The sequence below is a fragment of the Pan troglodytes genome, chromosome 10 (genome assembly GCF_028858775.2).
Source record: "Pan troglodytes isolate AG18354 chromosome 10, NHGRI_mPanTro3-v2.0_pri, whole genome shotgun sequence".
NCBI classification, from domain to species: domain Eukaryota; kingdom Metazoa; phylum Chordata; class Mammalia; order Primates; family Hominidae; genus Pan; species Pan troglodytes.
In genome coordinates this window covers 133,901,493-133,908,893 of record NC_072408.2, presented here as the reverse complement: position 1 = coordinate 133,908,893, position 7,401 = coordinate 133,901,493, and positions in this window count along the sequence as shown.

Sequence of the window (7,401 nt, the reverse complement as noted above, 5' to 3'; positions counted from 1 at the left end):
GAAATTCACAGATAGCAGAAGAGGATGTTCAGAGTTAGATAAGAAACACTACCCGTAAGACAATTCTTGGAATTAGGTTACAAGAAAAAAATGTATCCACTCTGTCTCTAGGCAAGTAATTGATTTTTTGGCAAATCTATTGTAGAACTAAGTTTTAAAGACAGAGCTTGACAAGAATGACTTCTATTTGAAACAAATCCCTTATGAATCTTTTCTTCCCCCTCACCCCCAAAAAACAAAAGGCAATTCAGAAGTCTGATCTAATCTCTAATAAATGCATTTTGTGTTTAGTGAAGTTGTAAGTATAGTAACAATAAGCTCGACTTTAGACTCGTGTAACGCACTCTGAGTGACAAGAAGTGGCCAATTTGGGGAATAAATGCTATGGGCAGAGACAGGAGTCTGTACGCTTTCCAGCACTTCCAGAGAAATTTAATCAGTGTTCAGTGTCCCTGCTAAGGTAGAAATGAGAATTCTTGAAAGGAGCTTATTCTAAATTCCCACTCCCATTATCCAATAAAATATACTTATTCTGTTAACATTCCTAGTTTGTCATTTATTGATAGCCAGTGGTTAAGATGGCAGAGAATACAGAAAATAAATTAAATTCCCTAGTACATAAGATTAAGTCACTACCCTGCTCAAAAGCAACCCAATGGCCTCCCACTGACCTCATCATAGAAGCCCCACTTTTCACCATGGCCTTTGGGAATCTTCCTCATTTAGCCCCAATTAAATCACCTTGTTCCCCATTCTCTCCCTGTTCTCATTTTGTTCCAGTCACACTGGACTTTGTTCTGTTCCTCAGGTAGGCTGGGTTTCTTCTTAACTCAGGCCCTTTGGGGTGATCATTCATTTTTCTTGGCATGATCTTCCATTCCACCTTTGCTTGCCTCTTGGTCTTCATCTGGGTGTCAGCTCGAATACTCCCTCTCTGGAAAAATTTACCATGACCACTCATATTCCCTACCCACCACGTTGCATTCCTCCATACCCACCTGCACTATTGTCACATAGTATTTGTCTTTTTCCAAAATTATTATAACACTTGTGTCTGTCTCTTCCAGCAAATTGAGTTTAATCTGTCCTGGTCAGCACAGAAGTTTCAGAACCTAGAATACTGCTGGCCCATAGTAGAACCTCCAGTAGCATTTGTGAGAATGATATGAAGGAAAGGAAAATAACCATTAAGAGCAGAATGGATGGATAAATTGTGGTATAATCATACACAAAAACACTCTACAACAACAAGAATAAATTATCCATAACTACATGTACCAGAATGCTATGCAAAGGAAGCCCGGCACAAAGCAATATATGCTGCAAGTCTTTTGCATGTCACAACATGGTGAAGAAATAAATATATAGTATATACTGTATGACTCCACTTACATAAAATGCAAACACAGGCAAAATTAATTCGTGTTGTTTGTAGTCAGGATGGTGAGTCCCTTTGAGAGGACAGGAACAGGAAGGAGCATGGGTCAGCCCGGTCCTCAGTTGCCTCCTGAACTGGAGCTGGCGGACCAGGCGTGATCGCTTTGTGAGTAAGCATCAAGCTTTCTACACCTGTTATACTTTAATTAATTTGGCCTGAATTCAATATTGCATTTGCTACTTAAGCTTTAGATATTTTTTTCCATTTGGCACATCTGTGATGTCCAAGGTTTTCATATATATATACATATATACATATATATATATATAATTGTATATACACATACATTTTATATGTGTATATATAAATATAAGATATATAAAAATTTACATAAATATACAATTTTATATGTAATGTATGAAATGTTTATATGAATGCATATATGCATACAAATAACATATAAGTAAAATCCATAGTAAATGTATATTTATTTAATAATGACATTAATTCATTTATATGTAAAACATAAATAAATAAAATATATAGGCTGGGTGTGGCGGTGGCTCATGCTTATAATCCCAGCACTTTGGGAGGCTGAGGTGGGAGGATCACTTGAGGCCAGGAGTTTGAGACCAGCCTCGACAATAGTGAGATCTCATCTCTACAAAAAAATTTAAAAATTAGCTCGGTGTGGTGACGAATGCCTATAGTCCCAGCTACCAGGGAGGCTGAAGTGGGAGGATGGCTAGAGCTCAGGGGGTGGAGGCTGCAGGGAGCCGTGACTGCACCACTGCAGTCCAGCCTGGGTGACAGAACAATGCCCTGTTTCAAAATAGAAACAGATGATAGATGGAAGGATAGATAGATAAACAGACAGACAGATACAAACAATAGATGGCTGGCTAGCTAGATAGATAGATACAGACAGACAGATAGATACAGACAAACAATAGATGGCTGGCTAGCTAGATAGATAGATACAGACAGACAGACAGATGAGAATTCTATCTCCTCAGGAAAACATGTTTTTTGTTTTTATTTCATGATAATAGGGTAATTATCCTCTTCGAATTATGTTTGTCCTTTTGTTGAAGTAAACTCAGGTGTGTCGGGTGCTGGGTTGGAAGAAATTGGAATGGTTTCTCCTCTCCAGGCCTCTGGAGGATAGGCCATCCTAGTGGTGCTGCTCCATTCTGTTAGGAGCCCTCAGTGTTCTGCAGAGACTGACTCTGAGCCAATAGTTAGAAGAGGGTGGGAGTCCCCTCCCCATGGAGCCGTCAGTCATAAAGCCATAGGCTGCAAGAAGCCTGTGGTGTTAATCTGGAACCAAGCGAAGAATTAGAGAAGGAAATTTCTGCCCAGGGCAATATGGGTGTGGGTATGGAGAAATGGACCACTCTTAACATACAATTATGTGAGCAAACGTGTGAAACCCCAGCAATGCTACTTCTCCCAATTATCCTAGGGTATATGTGGATTTAAATATTCAAAAAATATTCGAAGACTACAAACAATGCAATTATCAAATACATATATACAATAGCAAGAATAGTAACTAGTCTAAATGTACGCAATAGGAAACTAGATACACAAAATAGAAACGATTCATATGATGAAATTCAATAAATGCATTAAAACAGATGTGTAGAAAAGTATTTAATACACAGGAGGGTTCATGAGTTATTGTTGAATGGAAACAGGCTACAATGCGGCATGTCCAGCCTGATAATTACAGGTATGTATTTATAAGAAGTAACATAAGCATAGAGGAATATATAGTAAAAATGGTTCTTCTTGGGAGTGTATAATTGATATTGAAATATTTACTTCCCTTTTTATTTTGTAAATTTTTGACAATGATGGTATCTTTTATATTCACAAAAGAGTATATGAAAGTTATTATTTTTGTAATAAAGTATTTACAACTATTGATCTGAGGCTACAATTAAACTGTATTGGGGTGGTAATTTAAAAAGCATTTTAGGTTGAAATGTCTTTTTTTATTTATTCTTTTTGCATTTATACAAGCACGCTTCCCTTTATGGTCTATTTGAAAAATAGAATCTTGACTCTACGCCATGTTAGTTATATTTCTATTTTATTATTTGTGTGTGTGTGTGTGTGTGTGGTTTTTTTTTTTGAGATGGAGTTTCACTTTTATTGTCCAGGATGGAGTGCAATGGCATGACCTCAGCTCACTGCAACCTCCACCTCCCGAGTTCAAGCGATTCTCCTGCCCCAGCCTCCCAAGCAGCTCAGATTACAGGTGCACCCCACCAGGTCCGGCTACTTCTTTGTATTTTTAGTAGAGGCAGGGTTTCACCATGTTGGCCAGGCTGGTCTCGAACTCCTGACCTTAGGTGATCCACCCGCCTCAGCCTCCCAAAGTGCTGGGATTACAGACATAAGCTACCACGCCCGGCCTTCTATTTTGTTATTGCTATGTATAAATAACTTACACATTTCACAGTAAAATATACCAGTGGTTAAGTTGACTTCTCATGGCACCAATCAATCATTTAAAACAATAATAAAAACTAAAATTTCCTGGCCCCAGTGAAGGGAAAGTCACTAGCTGCTGGAGCACTGGATACAAGCCTACTGAAGCATGTAATTAAGGGATATTCCAAAATTCAGAAACACATCTAGATTTACCAGCCCATCCAGAAACCAATTTGGTCCCAATGAGTCATACTGAATGACGGTGTCTTAATTTTGGTCTTGCAACCAAATCCGAAGGTTACAGGTAGGTAGGCCTGAGCTGGGCAGGAGAAGGATCTCCCCCTACCCACTAGAAATGTCAGGGGATGGTTGGGCAGTTTTCGAATTGGCTCTCTAAAAATGATAATTCTAGACGGTCGCGGTGGCTCACAACTGTAATCCCAGCACTTTGGAGGGCTGAGGCAGGCAGATCGCCTGAGGTCAGAAGTTCAAGACCAGCCTGGCTAACATGGTGAAACCCTGTCTCTACTAAAAATACAAAAATTAGCCGGGATTGGTGGTGCATGCCTGTAATCCCAGCTACTTGGGAGGCTGAGGCAGGAGAATCGCTTGAACGTGGGAGGCGGAGGTTGCAGTGAGCCGAGATCGCACCATTGCACTACAGCCTGGGCGACAAGAGTAAAACTCCGTCTCAAATAAATAAATAAATAAATAAATAAATAAATAAAATAAAATAAAGATAATCTAGCAGCCAGGGACAGACAATGTCCTAATGGTCCACACCTGTTAACATTTAAAGTGTTAACTGAATGCAGGCCCCAGGGAGAAACAGCTTCGTGAGCATGCATCTTAGAGACAAAAATGGCGGAGTATGGTCTCCTGGGTGCACCCCACTGGAAGAAAGAAAACCTCCGATGGGCATGCATGTTAACTCCCTACACACACTGCGCATGCTCAATTCCAAAGGGTCAGGCGGGCTCTGCGCATGCCGGCAGCCCACCCTATGGGAGGAATCATGGGAAAGAGGCCCGCTTATGAAAGTCCTAGGATCCCAATTAAATGGGGCACTTGACCTTCTCTGTTAAACCTTCCCGTGCCCATTTGGGTCTCTTCCAAGGGCACCGTCCTTTCTTCCTTTTCCAAAGCCTTTAAAATAAACTTCCATTCCTGCTCTGGAACTTGCCTCGGTCTCTTTCCCCACTTTATGCCCCTCAGTCAAATTCTTTCTTCGGAGGAGGCAAGGACCGAAGTTGCTGTGGACCCTTAAGGATAGGCTGCCGGTAACTTGGGGTGACTCGGATCTTTGCCACTAGTAACATCATTGCAATTTATTTCCTGCCTGAAGAAAAGATATAAATCACACTGTTCATAATGTTGCATTCTCCCTAATATAAATTATTTGAAACCTATGTACGTACTTTTCATTGCTAGAAAGAGGTTAATTAATACAGTGGCTGGATCACAGTTATCAATATCACGTTTCAAGAATCCTGGGAAGTCTGTTGTAGTTGAGCGTACTTTTATAAAATCCCAAGTCAAGCTTTTAAACTGAGTCCCACTATCTGGTCAGTGGAAAACAAAGTCTCATTTGTGGTTTTTGGCTTTTCTTCCTGTTATCTGTGGTCCCTGAAACCACTCTAGCAAAAGGCACCTGAGTGGAGGAGGCTCATGGGTTAGCAGCACTGATAAGGATGGAGCAAAATGGATTGACATGCATCACCCAAAATTCTTAACTTCAGCTGTCAGATGACAGAGAAAGAACCTTGAACACAATAATTGCCTTTTTCCGCTCAGAGCTTCAGTAACATTTTTTCTAACGTAGAAAGTAGAAATCGGCATGCTAGTTTGAGATTTTTATATAAAAGGTCATCTGTCCACAGCAAAGCAAACCCGGGTGCCTGGAGGTGATAATTACCTTCTGGCACCACAGCCTCCTGAGATTCGCTCAGGCAGGCTTTTATTTTCACTTCCTTGAAATTCAAGGTACAGTAACATGTGGGGCCTCTGAACTTAAACACCTGGTTTCCTAATCTATGTTATAACCCAGGCAGGGGAAATGGTTACTTACTGTTAAATGTGGAATTTTTATCTCAGACACAGAGCCAGCAAAATGTTATTTATATTTTTCAACTTGGGATGCTCCAGGATTGAGTCAGGAAAATGCCTTATTATAAAAGAGGGAATAAAAGTACACAAGTCATTATGTCTCCTATTGATAAAAGGACTTCAGATGACTTTCCTTCAGCAAACTCATTTAAATCTAAACACGGACAAGATTTCACAAAAAAGTGATATTTTCTTCCTCCTTGCTCCTGACCTTAATAAAAATAATTTCTTATCTGCATTTATTTCTGCAAATAAAGAACTAGTTATGGAGAAGTCCCTAGGCACAAGGCATCTGTAGGATCCTGTCTGTAGGAAGCATCTTATGAGGAAGCCTGAGACACAAGCATTGCCCTGAATAGACAACCTGTCTGAGCCTCCTTTCCATCATCTCTAAAGAGGATAATGATGGAATCCCGACTCTGGCACGTGTGAGGATGCACACAAAGTGCAAGGCAGGTATAAAGACACAGTAGAGCAGGCTTCGTTTTGTGTTTTCATTGATTGTGGCTCTTGTCCCAACCACCTTCCCCACCCAGTATTGACTAATTGTAATGAATGAGAAACATCTTGCATTTGTTGAAAATATTGCAACCCTTACATGGTGCCTTTAAATTTTGCAGGTGTGAATTATTCTTTCACAGAAGAAAGTCTAAGGGCAATCTGGACAGCATCTGTGTTTTGATGCAGGTTTGTACCCGTATGGTGTAATATAGAGTTGCAGAGAAGACGCCCGTGGACCTTCGGTGGCAGTTTCACCTGGGTCAGGAGTTGCCGTGTTAAATTCTCTCCTAGGGAGAGTCTAAAATGAAGCTATTGGGTTGTCCAGCATCTGGCACCGGGCCCAGCCCAGTCAATGGGGTATTAATTAAGCATTCATAGAAGAAACAAACACACTGCCCATGATTTTCCAGAATTTTGAAAATGTTTGTTATAAGTCTAATGAACAGTGAAAATAATATGGAAAATAATAATAAGATAGGTGGTAGACTTTCAGTAAATATGAGCAATAGACTTTTGACAATTAAGGATACCTAAAACTTCTCTAATCTTCTATAAAAATTATTTTTAAATCTTTTGAGTTGTGTGTTGGTGGAGAGTTTGTGGCAGAGACTGACGATAACTCATCCGTACACTTAGTGAATCATGACTATGACTTTGATCATCCTACTTTAGAATGTAGAGGAGATAAACCCAAGGTTGTGCTGCTTGTTTCAGAAGCTGAACTACCAGGAAAATAGAATTTATCCGTCTTGGTCTTTACTATGTGCCCAGAATAGTGCCTGTCATGTAATAGGTGCTTAATAAATATTCAGTGACTTAAATAAGTAAAAGTTTTTTAAACCTATTATTATGAGTACGTCTATTGATTGGGTTGTTTCTGCAGCATTTGCATCTTTGTCTTCTGGGCACCCTCACGTCAATTTCATATGGGCCTGAGTCTGATTTCTTTTTTGTGACAAAAGTTGCTTTAAAAA